The sequence below is a fragment of the Conger conger genome, chromosome 9, assembly GCF_963514075.1.
Source record: "Conger conger chromosome 9, fConCon1.1, whole genome shotgun sequence".
Taxonomy (NCBI): domain Eukaryota; kingdom Metazoa; phylum Chordata; class Actinopteri; order Anguilliformes; family Congridae; genus Conger; species Conger conger.
In genome coordinates this window covers 44,499,891-44,518,810 of record NC_083768.1, presented here as the reverse complement: position 1 = coordinate 44,518,810, position 18,920 = coordinate 44,499,891, and the positions used below count along the sequence as shown (strand labels likewise).

Here is an 18,920-nt window from a genome sequence, read left to right as displayed (position 1 = left end):
ATTAGTGAAATTATCACAGTCCTTTTAGGCATCTATATAGAGTACTATACAGTCCCCTCCAAAAGTATTGGAACAGCGAGGTCAAATCCTTTGTTTTTGCTATACACTGAAGACAATTGAGTTTGAGGTCAAACGATGTACGACAGATCAAAATTTCAGCCTTTATTTCAGCCTGATATCCCTCTTGTCTAACCCAAAAAAAAAAACCTGCACTTACGATGACTGTATTTTTTGTTTAGAACAGCGCTTCATGTATATTTTACTAGTAATGGATGTGATGCTTTAACCTGTGGAAGAACCACTTTGGATTAAAAGCGTCTGCCAAATGACTAGAATGTAAAATGTTATGTAAATGTAGATTTATTCAACAACTAAGAACATATCGCCTTTTGTGATAGACCATCCAATTCTTAGGTGAGCAAGTATTGGAACATGTGACTGACAGGTGTTTCTTGTTGCCCATATGTGTTCTGTTAGATTGATTGATTAGACATTAAATAGTTCTGAGAGTCTACTCTTGGTTTTAGCTTTGGGTTTTGCCTGTGAAGATTACATTTGTGTTGGAAAAGATAAACCAACATGAAGACCAGAGAGCTCTTTTTGAGGTAAATGCAAGCCTAGAAAATAGGAGCCATTGCACAAACATTGCGGATAGCTTGTGCAACAACTTAGAATGTTCAGAAAAACCGCAGATATATTGTGAAGAGAAATATTGTGAGAGCTGTGAAGAATAACCACAAAACATCAGTCACCGACATCAGAAATAATATGCACAGGGCAACGGTGAAGGTATCTCAATCAACCATTCGAAAAAGACTTAAACTACGCCAAAAAAGTTGAAAAGAACCGGAAGGTGAGATTACAATTTACAAAGAACTACAGAGATGAGCCACAAAAGTTCTGCAACAAAGTTTTATGGACTGATGATACCAAGACAGGGACGTGCACAGATAGACCCCAAGAGTGCTCAAGCACCTGCCCTTTTGCCCTCTGACCAGATAAGTGCCCTTTTTGAAAGACATTTTTATTCATTTCTTTTTCTAATTTTACATTTCAGTTTTTTAATGTGGCCCATGGCATCAATTCTCAATGAAAGGCATGTAATAATGCCCAAAAATTGCATTTGAGTTGTAATTCTGCGAGACCGCACCTCACAAGCCTCCCCCCGCCCCTCCCTCTTCGACGTTCTTGTTGACGCAGCTGCCCTGCAGCAGCATCCACTCGACATGGTGGAGCCAGGTAACGTAACGATAGTGTTTGCCCGAAACCAGTCGCCAAACTAACTCGCCATTGTTCGTTAATATGAAGTGGAAAGTACCAAAAATGATTATTATGCTGCGAAAAGTACCATGTTTTTGGTTCGGCTTTATACACTTGTGCTAAATAAAGTCTGATTTTCCTGAAGAGCTTGCTGCCGTGGTGTCTTTTCCCTCGTGAAGATGTTTTTCGACAAATTGGAGATTTAGACTCTGTCGTTTCCTAGACACAACAGAACTTCATCATGCAGCAAGACAATGACCCCAAAAAAGGTTTTAGACTAGCAAAGTCAACCACCAGACCGTAGCCCAATTCAGCATGCCCAATTTCACCTCCTGAAGAGGAGATTGAAGCACCTGAAACAAACAACAACTGAAAGAGGCTGCAGTAATAGCCTGGAAAAGCATTACAAAAGAAGAATGCAACAGTTTTGTTATGTCTGTGGGTCGCAGGCTTGATGCAGTTATTGCAAGCCGGGGATATGCTACCAAATATTAAGTGCTATTTACTTTAATTTACTTCAATACTCTCTGTTCCAATACATTTGCCCACCTAAAAAATAGGTGGTCTTTTTATCTCAACACCAAATGTATTCAGTGTATTGCAAAAGCAAAGGAATTGGCCTGGCTCTTCCAATGCTTTTGGAGGGGACTTTATATTACATTAATTACCTTAATGGAATTTGGCAGATGCTCATATCCAAAGTAAAGTACAGTTGATTAGACTAAGCAGGAGACAATCCTCCCCGGGAGCAATGTAGGGTTAAGGGCCTTGCTCAAAGGCCCATGGTTGTGCGGATCTTATTGTGGCTACAGCAGGAGTCGAACCGCCGACCTTGCGGGTCCCAGTCATTTACCTTACAGGCCACCTGAGTTTAGCTTACTCAAAGGAGAAATGCAGTTCTGGACTGAGAACACAGCCTTTATTTTCATAACCCTGAGGACCCTTCTAAAATGAATACTATCTTGACTATCTTTACTTTTTAATCACCTTTCCTTTGTTTGTTTTCAAGCACATTATGTTGTATTTTACTGAGAAGTGATTGTGGGCGTCTCTTCAAACCAGCTGAACGGCTCAGGCATGAGTCGATAGTTTGTTGTTCAGAGATTCTGCTTACAGATTGTGTTACAAGGCTCTGAAAGCAAACATTGCAGGATTTTGTAATAATTCAAGTCAGTATCCTTGAACTATTTCATCAGCAATATAATGTTCAATGAACCCTCATATTATGTTAAGATTTTACGACCACTTTTATGGTTGTGGTCAAAGATTCAATTGACACAAAATTATTGCCATCCATAAATGTTCACACTTTCCTTATTGGCTCCCAAATGACTAGCCTTTTATCCTTAAGTATGAAGAATCAGCGAAAAAAAACATCTATTTTTAGAGCCTGAGGTAAGTGAAAGTTTAACACCTGTATGGGAAAGTGCCACCAGAATCACCCACAAAGAAATCTAAGATAAAATTAGAAATGGTTGTGTATTTTCTTACATTTTATACAGATTTTATACAGAGGGTAAAGCTTACACGTTACAAGGTTAAAAATCTCCCTGCCTTCAACAGGATCTCAGGATATCTATGCTAACACTGTCGTACTGGAGTCAGGAGGGAAACAGAGGTCTTCTATTGGTCAGTAAAGTTCATTTATCAGAACAATGTTCACTTTACAGCATTTAAAGTGAGGCAGATACTGTCCTTCATTTTTAACACTTTATTTGTTTCCACTTTACAAGTTGGAAATAAACATTTTCAGTCATGATTTTCTGTGTTTTATCTTCTGGGCTCAAAATGCATTCTATATTTTGTGCAATATACTGTATTTTTATCCAAAAATAAAATCCTGTCCAACACCAACCAGGTTTTAGTAGATATTTTTTAGTGTAGGTTTCAGTGATACACTTCTGTCCTGCTGTTACTGCTAAAAACACATATCATGATCTTTATCTTTTTTTTTACATTATATCTTAAGTATATCAAAATATTTTAGTTTTTGAGTGCTTTATGTCTACTGCCGATATAAAAACATCTCCTCAGGATCAATATTCCTCTAGTGCCTTTCCAAAAATGATAAACTGAAAAAAGTAATTACTTTTGCTCTTATAGCTTTCACATCTGTTGCATATGGTGACCAGCACAGATCCAATAAGCAATCAATATATGCACAGAAATGATAATATTGTAATTTAATTTACAAAATACAGTATATTGACCAACACTGGACCAACAAATGTACATTATCTGTCTCATTTGGATGAAACTTCTGCTGAAGCTTTTTTTCACCGCATAATCACTCCCAAAGAACAGTTTCAGAAAACAGTAATTTAATGGGTGGTCCGGGTCAAAAGCTATGGTTTTGGCTTTTCCCAATACTGCTTCAGGATTACGGGGGAAAATTTTTGGTGAAGGTAGACGTGTTATTTTTGATGACACGTGTAAAACCTTCAAGACTTTTTGACCGTTGGAAACGGGCAAGGTTTGAAAAGTAGCAGACGCATGGTGTTTTTAAGCATTAGCCCTGCATGTTACAATGTGGTGTGGACGTGCAATTAACCTGCCTTTGTGACTCATGGCTGTGTGGAGGTTAGTGCAGAGGGTGCCGTCATACCATTTCTACACGGAAAGCATTGTCCATATTTGTAGCTCCACCTTTGCCTTGCATGAAAGTTTGTTTGTGTTTGCCCCTCATTATGTACTCTTCTCTGTATGATTCTCCTTTTTATCTGTTTTTCCTGTATATACTGTTTTTTTGCTGTTTTTACATTTTCTAACCTTGTTAAGCTACCTTGGGCTCTGTAAAGGCGCTATATAAATCCATCCACAATCCATTATCTGAACCCGCTTATTCTGAACAGGGTCACTGGGGGGCTGGAGCCTATCCCAGCATACATTGGGTGAAAGGCAGGAATACACCCTGGACAGGTCGCCAGTCCAGCGCAGGGCACACACACCATTCACTCACATACCTACGGGCAATTTAGACTCTCCAATCAGCCTAACCTGCATGTCTTTGGACTGTGGGAGGAAACCGGAGTACCCGGAGGAAACCGCCCTCACTATATAAATAACATTTATTATTATTATTATTATTATTATTATTATTATTATTCAGATTGACCAACAGGAAGATTTAATGCTAAATAAAAAATGATATTTTCAGAAGGATTTTGACAATAGATACAGTGCACTCCACATGTACTTGGACAGTGGTGCAATTGCTGTTCTTCTGGCTCTGTATATATAATATGTGTTAAAAGTGCAGACTGTCAGGCATCCATAGTCAACATAATGTACATGCATATTGGGTCATCTGTGTAGGAATTACATCCATTTTTATTTATAGTCCTCCCATTTTAGGGGAGCAAAATTAATTGGACATTTGGTTTATAAAAAGTATAATATGTATGAATCGTATAATATGTATTCAATCGCTTCCTTAATGTATTCATATAGTACAGAGGGTGAAGCAAAGTTGTCATAATGGCTTCCTTGACTGTTATTGACAACTCTGGTCCTCATGTTGACAAATGCTAATAACGGACTCCAAAGACGATCAAAAGCCTAAAATCAAGACTAGATACTGAACACTTTCTCATGCCTGCACTAAGGAAGCGATTGAGTACTGAGAAAGCAACTGTCCAATTAGTTTGGTCCTATAAAATATATAAAGTGTATAAAAAGTGATGCAATTCATACACAGATCACTCAATATGGATTTACATATCCTCCAAGGAGACAGTCTGCACTTAAACCTCATATTACTGCACTGTAGACAGATAGATAGATAGATAGATTGATTGATTGATTGATTGATTGATTGATTGATTGATTGATTGATTGATTGATTGAAAGACTAATTGATTGATCTGGTGTAATATTCTGATGATCTGGCTGTAATGGTGTTATCTGTTTGGCAGTTGTTAATGGTGGGCTATAACACTGAGATTAAGGCTTTTCTCCTGTTTGTTGTGTACAGAACACACAGGCTCCTCTCCCCCATTAGGAGCAGAGAAGAGTGGCGCCCCCTGCAGGCACCTCCTGGTCCTGCTAGCGGTGCTCTGCCTTGCTCTGCTGGCTGGCCTTATTGCTCTTGGGATCCTGTGTGAGTGTCACATCAGTTACCAGCTTACCAAACTATCCCTCCTAAAAGCCAGGACTCTGATAATACTACTACTGCTGCTACTACTACTACTACTACTACTACTACTACAACTGCTGCTACTACAACTGCTGCAACTACTACTACAGCTGCTACTACTACTCCTACTACCACCACTATTACTACAACTACTGCTCCTGCTACTACTACTACAACTACAACTACTACTACAACTACAACTATTACTACTACTACTGCTACTACTACAAATAATCCATCCACCCATCCATCCATCCATTATCTGAACCCGCTTATCCTGATCAGGGCCGCAGGGGGGCTGCAGCCTATCCCAGCATACATTGGGCGAAAGGCAGGAATACACCCTGGACAGGTCGCCAGTCCATCGCAGGGCACACACACCATTCACCCACACACTCATACCTACTGGCAATTTAGACTCTCCAATCAGCCTAACCTGCATGTCTTTGGACTGTGGGAGGAAACCCACGCAGACACGGGGAGAACAGGCAAACTCCGCACAGAGAGGCCCCGGCCGATGGGGATTCAAACCCAGGACCTCCTTGCTGTGAGGCGGCAGTGCTACCCACTGCACCATCCGTGCCGCCCACTACAAATAATAATAATAATAATGATAATAATAATAATAATAATAAAAAGAAGAAAAATGATCAAAATGCATACTATTTAAGGTCTTGCACTGGCATCTTGGTAACCTGGCAACAACTTTGCTTAGCCCTCTGAACTCTAAGATACTGAGCCTTTGTTACTGTTGCAGTTCACATTAGGCTACTGTGGCAATGTCAACTACACCGGAGGTAGTTAGGTGAAATAATTGTCAAAATAAAACAAAGGGCCATTAATTTTATTCAAGTTCAAATTTCTATCATTTCTTAACTCTTTATTTGCCTTTCTCCCACAGATGTTCAGAAAAGCAACAGATCAGACTCCCTGGAGGAAAGGAACCGTACACTCTCCGTCAGCCTAGCGGGTCAGTCTAAAGCAGCTTACCAGTAGCTGAATACACACATGTAGAAGAACATGTACATCTACAAACTGCAGCTCTTACTGTACTCTGGGTATATTCTGAAGGTGTGCAAAATTTGTAGAGACTTACCCAAGAAGACAAATGAGCTTCTACGGTACTGAATTAAGAGTCTGAATACTTATATAAATGAGTGGTGTCGGTTTTTGCAAAAAGTTAAGGGGTCTGAATACCTTCTGAAGACACTGTATACCATGTTTGTTTGTTTTTTCTTTCACATATGCACAATATTATACTATAATATAATAATGCAATGGAAATGGTATAATAATGGAATGAAAATGGGGAAGAATGAATAATCTGAAGGAAGTAAGAGAATGTGAGGCTGAATTATATTCCTGTGAATCAGGGACTGAAAGAAAGTTGGAGGAATTGCTGCTCAGATACGAAAATTTAACAGACACACTCTCTGCTTACAGAGGTAAGTGAATTGATAGCATTCCTTTATTGACCGTACTTTTCTTTTTAAACCCTTTGAAGCCAAATGAGGAAATTTGCATTAAAAAGCTTTCATCTCTGTGGAAAAACGCATTTCTATCTTTTTCTTTTTGTTATTCAGGAGAGACTTATGACTGAAATAAATTGAATTAGGGAAAGTATAAGGAGGGTTATGTGTGAAACTCACTTTTACACATTTAACTATATTTTGGCAGTTTCGTTGCTGCTTAAAACTCACGACTGGCACTTTTAACAGTGCTTTAGAAAAATGTCGCCACAATAAACTTCATCAGTAGAATGGCAACTTAAAGACTTACTTGTGAAAGTGCACTTCCTGCCCAATGCTAATGTGAATAAGAATGTTCTGCAATTACAACCTCAACCTCATAGAGATGCATTGAGAACTATTTCCTATTACAGTAGTGAGTTTCATCAGAACTTTGTTGGGGGAATTCTTTAAAGAATTCCTTGAAATGGTGTTGAAATTGCATAACCTTTACATTAAATTACATGTAATTTGGCTGATGCTTTTATTCAAAGCCACTTACAGTTGATTTTTAGACTGAACAGGAGACAATACTCCCCTGGAGCAATGCAGGATTAAGGGCCTTGCTCAAGGGATCTTATTGTGGCTACACCAGGGATTGAACCACTGACCTTGTGGGCCCTTGTCATGTACCTTAACCACTACACTACAGGCCAACCTTGGAAGTTCTACAAGTTCTACAAGAGTGGTTTTGAGATTCAGAGATGGGCTCCAAGCTGATACAATCTTCTAAGTTTTTCATTTTTTATTTCTTCATTTATTTATTTATTTTATACTTTTAAACATTATTTTTGTGTAAAACTTCATACATATATATAGTGCCCTATAAACAACGTATTTATGACACTAACAATGATGTCAGTTAGAACTTTATAGTTCTAAGGTCACAGTTGGTGTGCCAGTAACATTTTGGGTTTGTTTTCTCTCTTGACCACCCTGAGAAGAAGTTGTTAGTGTAGCACTGGGAAGCAGGGGTGCCACCAGGCGATTTTGAAAAGATCTCACTTTGAGACCCTCCACCCCAGGTGACCCCAGAAAACTGCACTCCAATATTTTTGAGAGGCCTTGTTAATCAGAGGGGGAAAAAACACACCTGAGATACATCCATTTTTACCTATTTTGTTTTATACTGAGGTTTCTCTACAACACAGTATCTTGCATTAGTGCACATTACTAAAGGTTTCAGAGAAAATAATTGGTTTGAAAAGAATATTAGTCACCACATTCTTTTGACAGCGTCTGTATTTCTACGCACTCTGAATTTTTATATTTTGAAGAAGTCTTTCACACGCATAAACTAAAGCCAGTTTGGTTTCTGGTTTAATTTGATGGTGTGTCTCTGTTTAACACAGCAAACAGATGAACATCACAACCTGAACTCTAACTTTAACACTTCATTTCTATATCACAGCAAGCAGAGGTTATATTATGTTCAATCAATTCAGAGCTGATATCATGTTAGCAGATGCCACTACTGTGTGTGACCTGTGGTCATTTTGTATTTTGAAGAAGATTCACAGAATAGGGAACTGAAACCACTTTGATTTGACCTACTAGATGAAGACAGCTCAAGCAAGTTTTGAAGCAGCTGATAACAGGTTGACCAGTTCAGACCAGCTTCCAGTTTTACATGGTTTGGTCAGCTCAAGCTATGTTGTAAAACAGCGGGTAGCTGTTTGACCAGCTACCAGGTCAGACAGGCTACCAGCACTAGCTGGTTGACCAGCTCATACCCAGCTAGACCAGCTTATGACCAACTTGACTTGCTCAATTGTCAAGCTGGATTTTACAGCAGGGTGTCTATGTGTCTCTGTGTAAGGACCTCGGCTGTTGTTGTGTTTGCGTAGCTGCTTTAAATGTTCTACTTTTCAGATAGACACTGCACTCATCAGTGTCACTTTTCAATAATACCGAACACAGCAAACGGATGTACATCACTATGTAAACTCTGACACTGCATTTGTGTGTTACAGTTAGCGGAGTCTGCATTATCCTCATTTAATGTTGAGTTTATGTAATGTTAGCAGATGTTGCTGTACTATACTGAACTGTGGCCCTCTGTCTCTGTTTCACATAGCTAAAGATACAGGCTGGACAATACACCAGGGAAGCTGTTACTTATTCTCCAGTGAGAAGATGAACTGGCTTCAAAGTCAGGAGTACTGTGTGTCAAAAGGGACACATCTGGTTATTATAAAGAACCAACAGGAACAGGTAAAAGAAAAAGGGTCCAACCAATCATGTCACATGTCATTGGACAGTGTCAGAATTGGCAATCATGGAATGTAGTTAAATGTTTAAATGTTTGCAAGCAGACAATATTTTGAGACTTACTAAGGGTTATGGAAGGGTTTTTGAAAAGCTTATTTTTTAGACTAATGGTACAGTGAAAAGTATTTGCTCTATTATTGCATGCATATTTGTCACACTGAATGTTTTCAGATCTTTACACAAAATGTAATATTAGACAAAGGGAACCTGGGTAAACACAAAACACATTTTTATTATTATGTTAAAAAGCAAATGCCCCCTTAATCTGACTGGTTGCTCCACCATTAGCAGAAATAGTTATATAGCACTTATATAATTTCATATCAGTCTTTACCATTGCTGTAGAAGAATTTTATACTTTGTCAAGGCTCTGTATATTTTTGTCACAAATAATATGCATTGTTATATGGCCTGCCATTGGTTTCATCACAAGGCGAGCGTTGCATGAAGGCAAAGCTAGCTGAAATCATCTCAAGATTCCTCTTCTTCATTGAGCAGGATTTTCTGTCATCCAGTATTCGTGAGACACACTGGATCGGGCTGAATGACCGGGAAACAGAGGGACGCTGGGTCTGGGTGGACAACACGACTGTCGACAGCCACGGAACCCAGTAAGCCACTCTAGCGTGAGATCCAAAACCAGCTACTCTGCAGCTCTGTAAGGACAAGCGAGAATATGAAGTAAAGACAGGAGAGTAGGAGCTGGAATTAAAAGATTCTTCTTCTAAAGCCCTTGGCTCCTTCAAGGAGCACAGGCCACTGACGAATGTCCTCCATCTCACTCAGTTGGGGGCAGGTTTTTTGAGGTCTCCCCAGTTGTGCCCACTCCCAGACATCCCTGTCTGGAAATCTCTCCTCCAACTATTTCTGGGGCAGCCTCCTTTTCTCTTCCCCTGTGGGTTCCACTCTAGGGCTTGTCGGGTGGTGTAGGTGGCTGGTTTCCGGAGGGTGAAGAGATTAACTGTGTTTAATGGTTCACTTCTGCAGGCTTGTGGTTGCCCCCTACTGAGGAGGGTTGTCATGTATGTCTCTGCTGCATCTAGGCACTGGTTTAAAAAGGAACCGGACAACTGGACCGGGGGCGGGGACCCGAACGGGGAAGACTGCGGCAGTCTCGGGGACCATAACGGAAATTTACATCTCTGGTTTGATGCTTCCTGTGGAAAAAGTAAAAAATTTGTCTGTGAAACACAGCCTAGAATTTGACTTAATCAGGTAGTCATGGCACACATTCAGTGAATAATAGTTTATTGTTAACAGTACCTTCTGGTAGCTAAATTGTGTATTTTATGTTACTTTATATAGGAACTCTTTGTAATTTTGTAATTGAGATGGTGTGACTCAAAGGTCAACCAGGAAGTTTAACCAGGAAGATAAATACTTTTTACTGCACCATGTGCAACAGCAAAAAAAAAATTTTATACGCCATTTTGAGCCTTGGTGTTTTGTTAACTTTTGTCAGCAAATTGTGTGGCAGCAGTGCAATTTATACAATTATGTATATATGGGTCAGGAGCTTCAGTTAATGTTCACATCAACCATTAGAATGGGGAAAATGCCTGTAATGAATGAAACAGAAAACTCCATTCTAATCTGCCAAAAGCCTTTTCCACATTGACACCCAGTCTTTTGATTCTATACAATTTTTCATTAAATATTTTTAAACTTTAATATTGTTTCTTATTAAAGCATTAGTGTTATTACCTTTTAAGTCTATTGCAGACTAATGTCACCTTCATAAAATGATTCTTTCGTACTAAAATTATGTTTTGGAACTTCATGTAATCTGCTTCTTTTTACAAGCTACGGTTCGTCTCGGTCATGTACAGCTGAATATGGAAGTAAATTAGGTCACTTATATGGAACCCTCATGGGTTTCTCTGACTGCCATAAACTCACAGATTGGGGACAGGCGCTCTAGAGAGGTGAGCGCTACGAGTGCCTGGCGCCCTCTAGGGGTATTCTAGCTGCCAACCGTGGTATGCTAGTGGGAAAGTTAATTTGTTCTTCAAGGGTTCAAGTTTTATCTAATGTGATCACTCGAGGACTTGGAACTGTACTTTCCTCTAGGGTCTTCAACGCGCTTGTCCGCGGTTCTGATTCGCACTTTATTGTAAGTCGTTCTGGATAAGAGCGCATGCGAAATGACTGTGACGTAAATGTAGATGTAGTGTTCCATAGCGTCTGTACAATGCGTTCACTTTGCTGTCATGAGGAGTTGTTTCTTAACAGATATCTCTCTCCAGGGATCTCAGGCACTAGCATTCTCATTAACTTAAACAAACGAATGTCTTAAACATGTTCAATGTCATCCAGGAATTATACCATATTTTTTAAATATATTTATGCCATCGGACTCTTTAATAATCATAAAACGTATTTTTATTATTGTCATATTATTATTCATTGTTAAAATTGTGTATGTGTGAGTGTGTATGCATGAGTCCATGCGTGAGCGTGTGTGCGCTCCATTTCACCATTAGAGGGTGCTATTGCCCTCCAAATGTAGAAAACAACATTACATTACTTCATATTTATTCAGCAGTCACTTTAACCCAAAGCGACATACAATAAGTACTGATGGTAATAGTAACTATAGTTATAGTTATTAAAAATCTTGTAAACTTTGACATTGGAAGAAAAGGGTAATGTGTCTTGCGTCTAAATGACCCTGCAGCTGTAGTTCTAGATGCAGAGTCAGGAGGTTTTCAGGAAGAGCCAAGCAGACAGACCTTTCTCACATCAAACAAAAAGGGCAACCAGAACACGGGACTCCACGCCTGCGTCCCATCAAATTAATTCGTTATCAATTTACGCAAATAAGCGCATCGACTGTCGCGGAATGTTTTACTGGCCGCGGATAATCTAGCCGCTTGTACTCACCGTTAATAGTAATAAACTTTATTCATTGTATTAATCATAATTAGCGATCACACCCTATGGTATCCCCTCTGCATTACCCCTGTCGATGGTTTAAATGCATCCTCTATAAATATCTAATATCTAATAACCCTAACCCTAACCCTAACCCCTGGGAGGGAGATCCGGGATTTTTGCCGTTTGCCGCACGGAGAGAGAGTGTTCACAACACAAAACAAATAATAAAAAGTATTCGCCCTTCCCCCTCACGAGTTCCGGGCAAAAATGATACATTAACACAATAAAGTCAAAAATGCAAAAGAAAGTAAAACCGAGCGACTGCTTTTCCTTCTTTTACGTTGTACTGAACAGAAGGGTAAATAACATTCACTCAATCCTCCACCACAAGCCTGGCGCTCTGGAGTGATCTCCCAGTCTCGGCCCCATACTGTGGAAACGGGCACACTTTAAACACCTGGGCTGATTAGTAAACACAACCTAGGTGCGTGTGTCCTCTCTACCAGTAGGCGGGGCTGTGACAATCTGCCTCTCCAACAGATTGAATCTCACAATACTGTTTGCAGGTCACTCAGTGCATATGTGTGTGTGTGTGTGTGCGTGCATGTGTGTGTGTGTGTGTGTGTGTGTGCGTGTGTATGTGTGTGTGTGTGTGTGTGCGTGCATGTGTGTGTGTGCATGTGTGTGTGTGCGTGCATATATGTGGGGGGCCGCGGGCGAAAACAAAGGGCCCGTACTGGAGGCTACGGCTACGCCTGTAGCTTGGCTTTTATTGTTTGTACTGTTTGTATTCATTATGTTTGATAGCTATTCACACTGTCACACCAGTGTAACAACTACTTCCGCACGGCTGTTACAGGAAAATAGCCACCCCTCCCTCTGCTATGAGCAGCATACCTGCTGCTGGAGCATGTGCATCTGTGCCAGGACTAGCATTAAGAGCAGTAAAACAGATGAGTGTGGTGTATTCCGTCAGCTTGTGTCGAAGTACAGTTGTGTTCAAATAAATAGCAGTGCGTTAAAAAAAGTTTATAAAGTGCAAATATTTTTTAATAGCTTTTAGTTCATATGTAGTGCAAACATTACACATTCGATTCCAAATCAAAGCATTAGCAAATTTTATCAAGTCTGCGTTATTCTTTTACAGGAAACAAAGAAAAGTAATATTAATCTGTGCAAAATTTTTTAATTATCAACATTTTTCTCTTCAAACTCTCTTCAAACTGTATAAACTGAACAATTTTTCAAGATTGAACTTCACTTTAAATGACTGAACTAATATTTAGTTGCATAACCATTGTTTTTGTATCTGCTTTGCATCGAGTCAATCAACTTCTGGCACCTAGAAACAGGTATTTCAGCCCAGGATGAACGAACTCGTGGGTTTTGCTTCATTAGCTGCATTTTTAATGTCATTCCACAGGTTTTCAATGTGGTTGAGGTTGGGAGATTGAGCTGGCCACTCTATTACCTCAATCCTTTTTGTCTGGGACCAAGATGTTGCTCGCTTACTCATGTGTTTGCGGTCGTTGTCTTGTTGAAACACTCATTTCAGGGGCATTTCCTCTTCAGCATACGGCAACATAATCTCTTCAAGTATTTTGATGTATTCAAACTGATCCATGATCCCTGGTATACAACGCCAACATCCATTATCTGAACCCGCTTATCCTGAACAGGGTCGCAGGCGGGCTGGAGCCTATCCCAGCATACATTGGGCGAAAGGCAGGAATACACCCTGGACGGGTCGCCAGTCCATCGCAGGGCACACACACCATTCACTGACGGGCAATTTAGACTCTCCAATCAGCCTAACATGCATGTCTTTGGACTGTGGGAGGAAACCGGAGTACCCCGAGGAAACCCACGCAGACGGGGATTCGAACCCAGGACCTCCTTGCTGTGAGGCGGCAGTGCTACCCACTGCACCATCCGTGCCGCCCCCAACACCAGTATGAAAAACATAATTAGAGATAATTTTAGCTGAGCATCCTATAATTTGCTGCACTTCTTTCACACCCAAGGGGACTATCACACCCAAGGGAGTTCCTCTACGTCAGCCGTAGCTACCCCCGCCTGCCCCCCTGGGGTCAGCTCTCTGTGACCCAGGCGATTACAGCCTGTTAACCTGCTTCTGCCCAGTGTCTGAGGATCTCTGTCCATCTGCCAGAGTGTGCATCTTTATCTCTCCGTCTGTAAGTCTTTCAGCACTGTCACATAGGAAGAACAGTGAACAGTGTCACGGGGGGGGGGCTTTGTACTGTTACAACCCACTGTGCAGGAGTGGCTGGATTCTTTTTAAATAGTTTTTTCTTCTCAATTTTGAGTTTTTATTATTTATTTATTTTAAGTCGTGAGCACATCCGGTCATTTCCAGCACACGCTGTCATTACCAAAACACACTTTTTTTCTTTTTTTTTTTTACAGAATTAGGCTATGTTGTTTACCCCATGATAATATTAATTACATGGATGTTCATAAAAAACATCTTCATAAAGATGATAAGTCTGTTCTTGGCCAAACTGATAAAATAACAGATTATGAATCCTGGTGGGAACAAAGAGCCCTGCTGTTGCTATGTAGTTTCTCAGTCCAATAGATAAATAGACACAAGGGATTGTTTATACACAGCACGTATGCGTGTGTGTTTGTACATGGGTGAAGCTAATACGGGAACTTATGTAATTTGTGTATATTTCATGTTCTTTCATGTTCTCCCTATGTTAAATGAACTCATTTTATTTTTGTACACTGAATTTTCAATGCTTTTTATGGTTTCATTCCCATTACAATTGCTACAATGCATCTAAATAAAGCTATAGTTAAAACAAACAGAGCTGTTCCAGGTTTGACTTTGTGCAGTTATTGTAGCTCGGTATCCCTGATTCGGGGAGCAGACCCCATGTTGACCAACACATGTTGCAGTCCAACGATTTTCACAAATACTATTTATTTTATTTTTATTTAATGCCCCTTGTAGTGCAGGTTTCAGCATAGTAGAATATATGGTTATTGGGATTAAGACCAGAGATTTGTGTCTCCTATAGGGGACAAAAATGGATTACTTTAGGCGGTTAAAGTAACCATGAGTGCACACAGATATCACTGGGCCTGCATCTGTCAGTCAGGAAGCTCTGTGCTCACAGATTGTGGCACCAGTAACTACAGGGCTTTGTGTCAGAACAGGAGTGGTTACCGCAGTCAGAATGGCACGGTATGGTATGGTATTGCAGTATGAGTGGTATGGTACACTAAATGTACAAATGCTTGGGGTGGTACCCTACAGGTATAAAATTGTACCCCTAGCCAGCAATATATAATTTGCTGGGAAAACATACTCATTTGTACCCAGACATTACTGTATTTTCAGGGTATATTTGTGAAAGTTTTTTCAGAGACATCCAAACTCTGGGTGAAAGCAATGCACCATATACATCAGATTTAGCACAGCTACTGTCCTGTGCAGTGGTGTGCAGAAGCCCACATTTAAACATGCTGATGAAAATGTTTGCAGATCAGCAGCCTGGGCAGTCAGACATAGCCTTCCAGTAAAAGGATATCAACAGTCAGGCCTCAGTGCGACAGCCACAGGAAGTGACACGTCTCCTCAGTGTCTCCACACAAAGTCAAGCCCCATCACATACCAAATTTGACAGAACTCAGGGTGAGCTTCTGCCTGCCGTTGACAGTTCCTGTCTGGAATGGCTGTAAGGTTTGTTCTTCTTGTGCGGATCCAGTGCAGTGAAATGATCTTGTCTCTTGTCTGTGTCTGAGCTGTGCAGCGGTGACGCTTGGAAACATCCCCATTCCCTCTCAGACCGCACCAACCAAGCCCAGCTAGAGAGAGAGTCACCAGCTTGCCCCAGTCATCCAGGACTACAATGCCCTGCTGAAAAATACAACTCAAGCTAGGTTTGAAACAGCTGGTAGATAGTTCACCAGCTACCAGCTTATACAAGTTACCAGCACTAGCTGGTTGACCAGCTCATAGTACCCAGCTAGACCAGCTTATGACCAACTTGACCACCTCAATCAAGCTGGTTAAGCTGGCATAGCTGGATTTTATAGGAACGAGTGCATAAATTTGGTAAACAGTGTTTTCCCAGAACACTATTTTAAAAAAAGAACACAAACAAGAGACGATATGGACAAGGTCATCCTCAGTCCACCTAACCACCTCGCCAGCAGTCTTGGGTCCTCTTATACAAGTCCCAATAGAAGATTCATTATCTCAGTGGCCATTCATCATTGCCACCTTATCAGCAGTGACATAACAAGGCCTTGGGGCTCTTTTAGGTGTCCCTTATGCACAGTAGGCCCGTAGAACTCCCAGCAGTACAGACCCGCTTTGTGTTCCAACGCTTGGTGCGGCGTAAGCTAGCTCAGAAACTCCCCCAGTTCTCCCTCCATTGCATTACATTGCAGTTATTTAGCTCAGTTATTAAGACACTTTTATCCAAAGTAGCTTTCAGTTGATTAGACTAAGCTGGGAGAATCCAATGTGGGTTTAAGGCTGGCCTAAAGGTTGCATGGCTCTTATAGTGGCTACACCGGGGCTTGAGTCACCAACCTTCCAGGTTCCAGTCATGTACCTGAGCCACTAGGCTACAGGCTGCCCTCCCCACCCTAACGCTGGTGGGAGGCTGTGCCCAATGGCCTGGCTGACGTCTGAGCAAAAATTGTGATTGGAGGATGGGTCTTTTCTGCTACCATCATCACAGCTCACCACATGTGGCCTGAATAAGAACATTTTTTTAAGTCAGGGTCACATTTCTGCAACAGGGCGGTGATGTTGCTGGGGCTGGCGTTCTGGGACAGCCAGCCCCAGCCCCAGTCTGGTCCTGCCCCCGACAGGGAGCCCGCAGTGTCCTTCCCCCCCTCAGGGGAAGCCATTTCGGCAGAGGCAGTCAGAGCCCCTGTGCCTCGGAGGAAGACACTGCAGTCACTGTCATTTCTGGAGCCGTGTTGGACCTTGTGATAGGCGCTATATTAATAACACATTAATGCCCACTACCTGCCCGTCTCAGTACTTTCACTTCACGAAACCTTCCGGTTGACATGCAGCTTGTCACTAAAATAAATAAGCACAGACACGCTAAATGCATACCGACATACATCCAAGTCAGGGTCACAGATTGAGAGAGAGAGAGAGAGAGAGAGAGAGAGAGAGAGAGAGAGAGAGAGAGAGAGAGAGAGAGAGAGAGAGAGAGAGAGAGAGTCTTCTCATCAACAGATTGCAGCAAAACAGTTTCCTTCTGAATTGTGCAATTTCGACGCATGTGTGAGCACATAGAGAGGGAGAGTGACTGTGTGTGTGTGTGTTGTGTGTGCGTGTGTGTGAAAGAGAGGGGGGGTAGAGAGAGAGAGGATCGCTCTGTCGCTCTCTCGCTGCCGGCTAGGAGGAGCCTGCGTTTGGCACTAGGACACAGTTTGATTGTTAGCGCGGCGCTGTGGATTCAGAGGACGGAGGAGTCAGAGGAGTGAGGAGCAGTGGCCGTGCGGCTCCCGGCGCTCGGCTATCATCAGCTCAACGCAACAGACGGACGGCACTAGCGCATCAGCTCAGATTCAAGGGAAAGCAAAACAGACCGCACTTTTCTCACCTTGTTTTCAATGGCAACAAGCTACGAGGCGGGGGATCGCAAGGGGATTACGCAGAGAGTCTGTCCCTTAAATCCGCCTGGTGCAGTTCCGCCGGAGTGCTGCCGTGTAGATTGGAACAACGAACGCGAGTTGTGCCGCAACTTCGACACTGGGCTACAAACAGGTGATAAAAAGCAAACGAATGTGCGTTATGTATACAGATGGGTTCTTTTTTAACAAACGGATGCGTTTGCATATTGAGTGCGTGCAATGGGTATGCAGTTTTGCTTGCATGTTCTTCAAACGTGTAAATTGTATTCGTTTAGTTCTGGTGGTTTTGGTGGACTGTCATTTGCCTACTGGCGCTCGATTAAATTAGCTGTATGAGCTACAGGGATCATTGTTGGCGAGGGGGGATGGTGGGGTGAACGGGGTGATGGCCCTGCGCGCTCTGGGACAGTCTCTGGACGCGCGCAGTAAGAGGCGTACAGTTAGCACGGCTGGAACTTTCTGCTGCTGTACAACTGTTACTTATATATGGAGACTTTGATAGATGTACAAAATCTATATAACGCTCGGTGGCGTTGTGGTTAGCACTGTTGCCTCATAAGCAGCATGTTCTCCAGACATGCATGTCAAGTTAGGTATGCTCGTGCCATCAGAACTGGAGTTGGTCCCCTCACGCTACAGTGTGGCTTCCCACAGCTCCTGAGTAAATAGGATGTCAAATGCAGATGTATATTTTCTTATATTAAACCTGTTTTACATACATTTATCACAGTTTTACATGCGGCAATTGGTTTGCTGTAGTGTAGTGGTTAAGGTAAAGGACTGGGACGCGGGGGCAAGCCGTGTGTAGGTGTAGAGCCCTACGATGGTCACCACGGCTCGAATCCGCCCTTTGCCAAACCATGACATAAATAATGGAAACTATTTCCTTGTAGAATTGTCCCATAATCATGTTTGTTGTGTCATTATATCTCCAGCTCCATTTCACTATGGATAGGAAATCCTTTCTGCCTTCATTCTACTTAATAGTTATCTCAAATACAATTAAGGTATTTGGCTCTGTCCCCCACTGTTCACTCTGAACAATATGGGATATGCAATTTGTTTTAAGTACATTGTTTTTAATGGCTGTTATTGTAACTCTGTAAATGTTTTTTTAATTTTTTAATTTTATTGTTTCAAATTGTTAAAATTAGGGATGTTACGGCCCCCTGCTCTGTGCTACTTATTCTGGCGTTACTTCACAGGTGCCTTGTTGGCGGAGCACCAGGTCGTTT

The 18,920-nt window shown here is 41.5% G+C and overlaps 1 protein-coding gene across 1 annotated transcript in view; it reads left to right on the top strand.

The window, feature by feature from the left end:
• Nucleotides 1–18,920, top strand: part of LOC133137501 (C-type lectin domain family 4 member E-like) — a 104,469-nt gene that overhangs the window by 373 nt on the left and 85,176 nt on the right. The gene's annotated exons all lie outside the window — the stretch shown is intronic.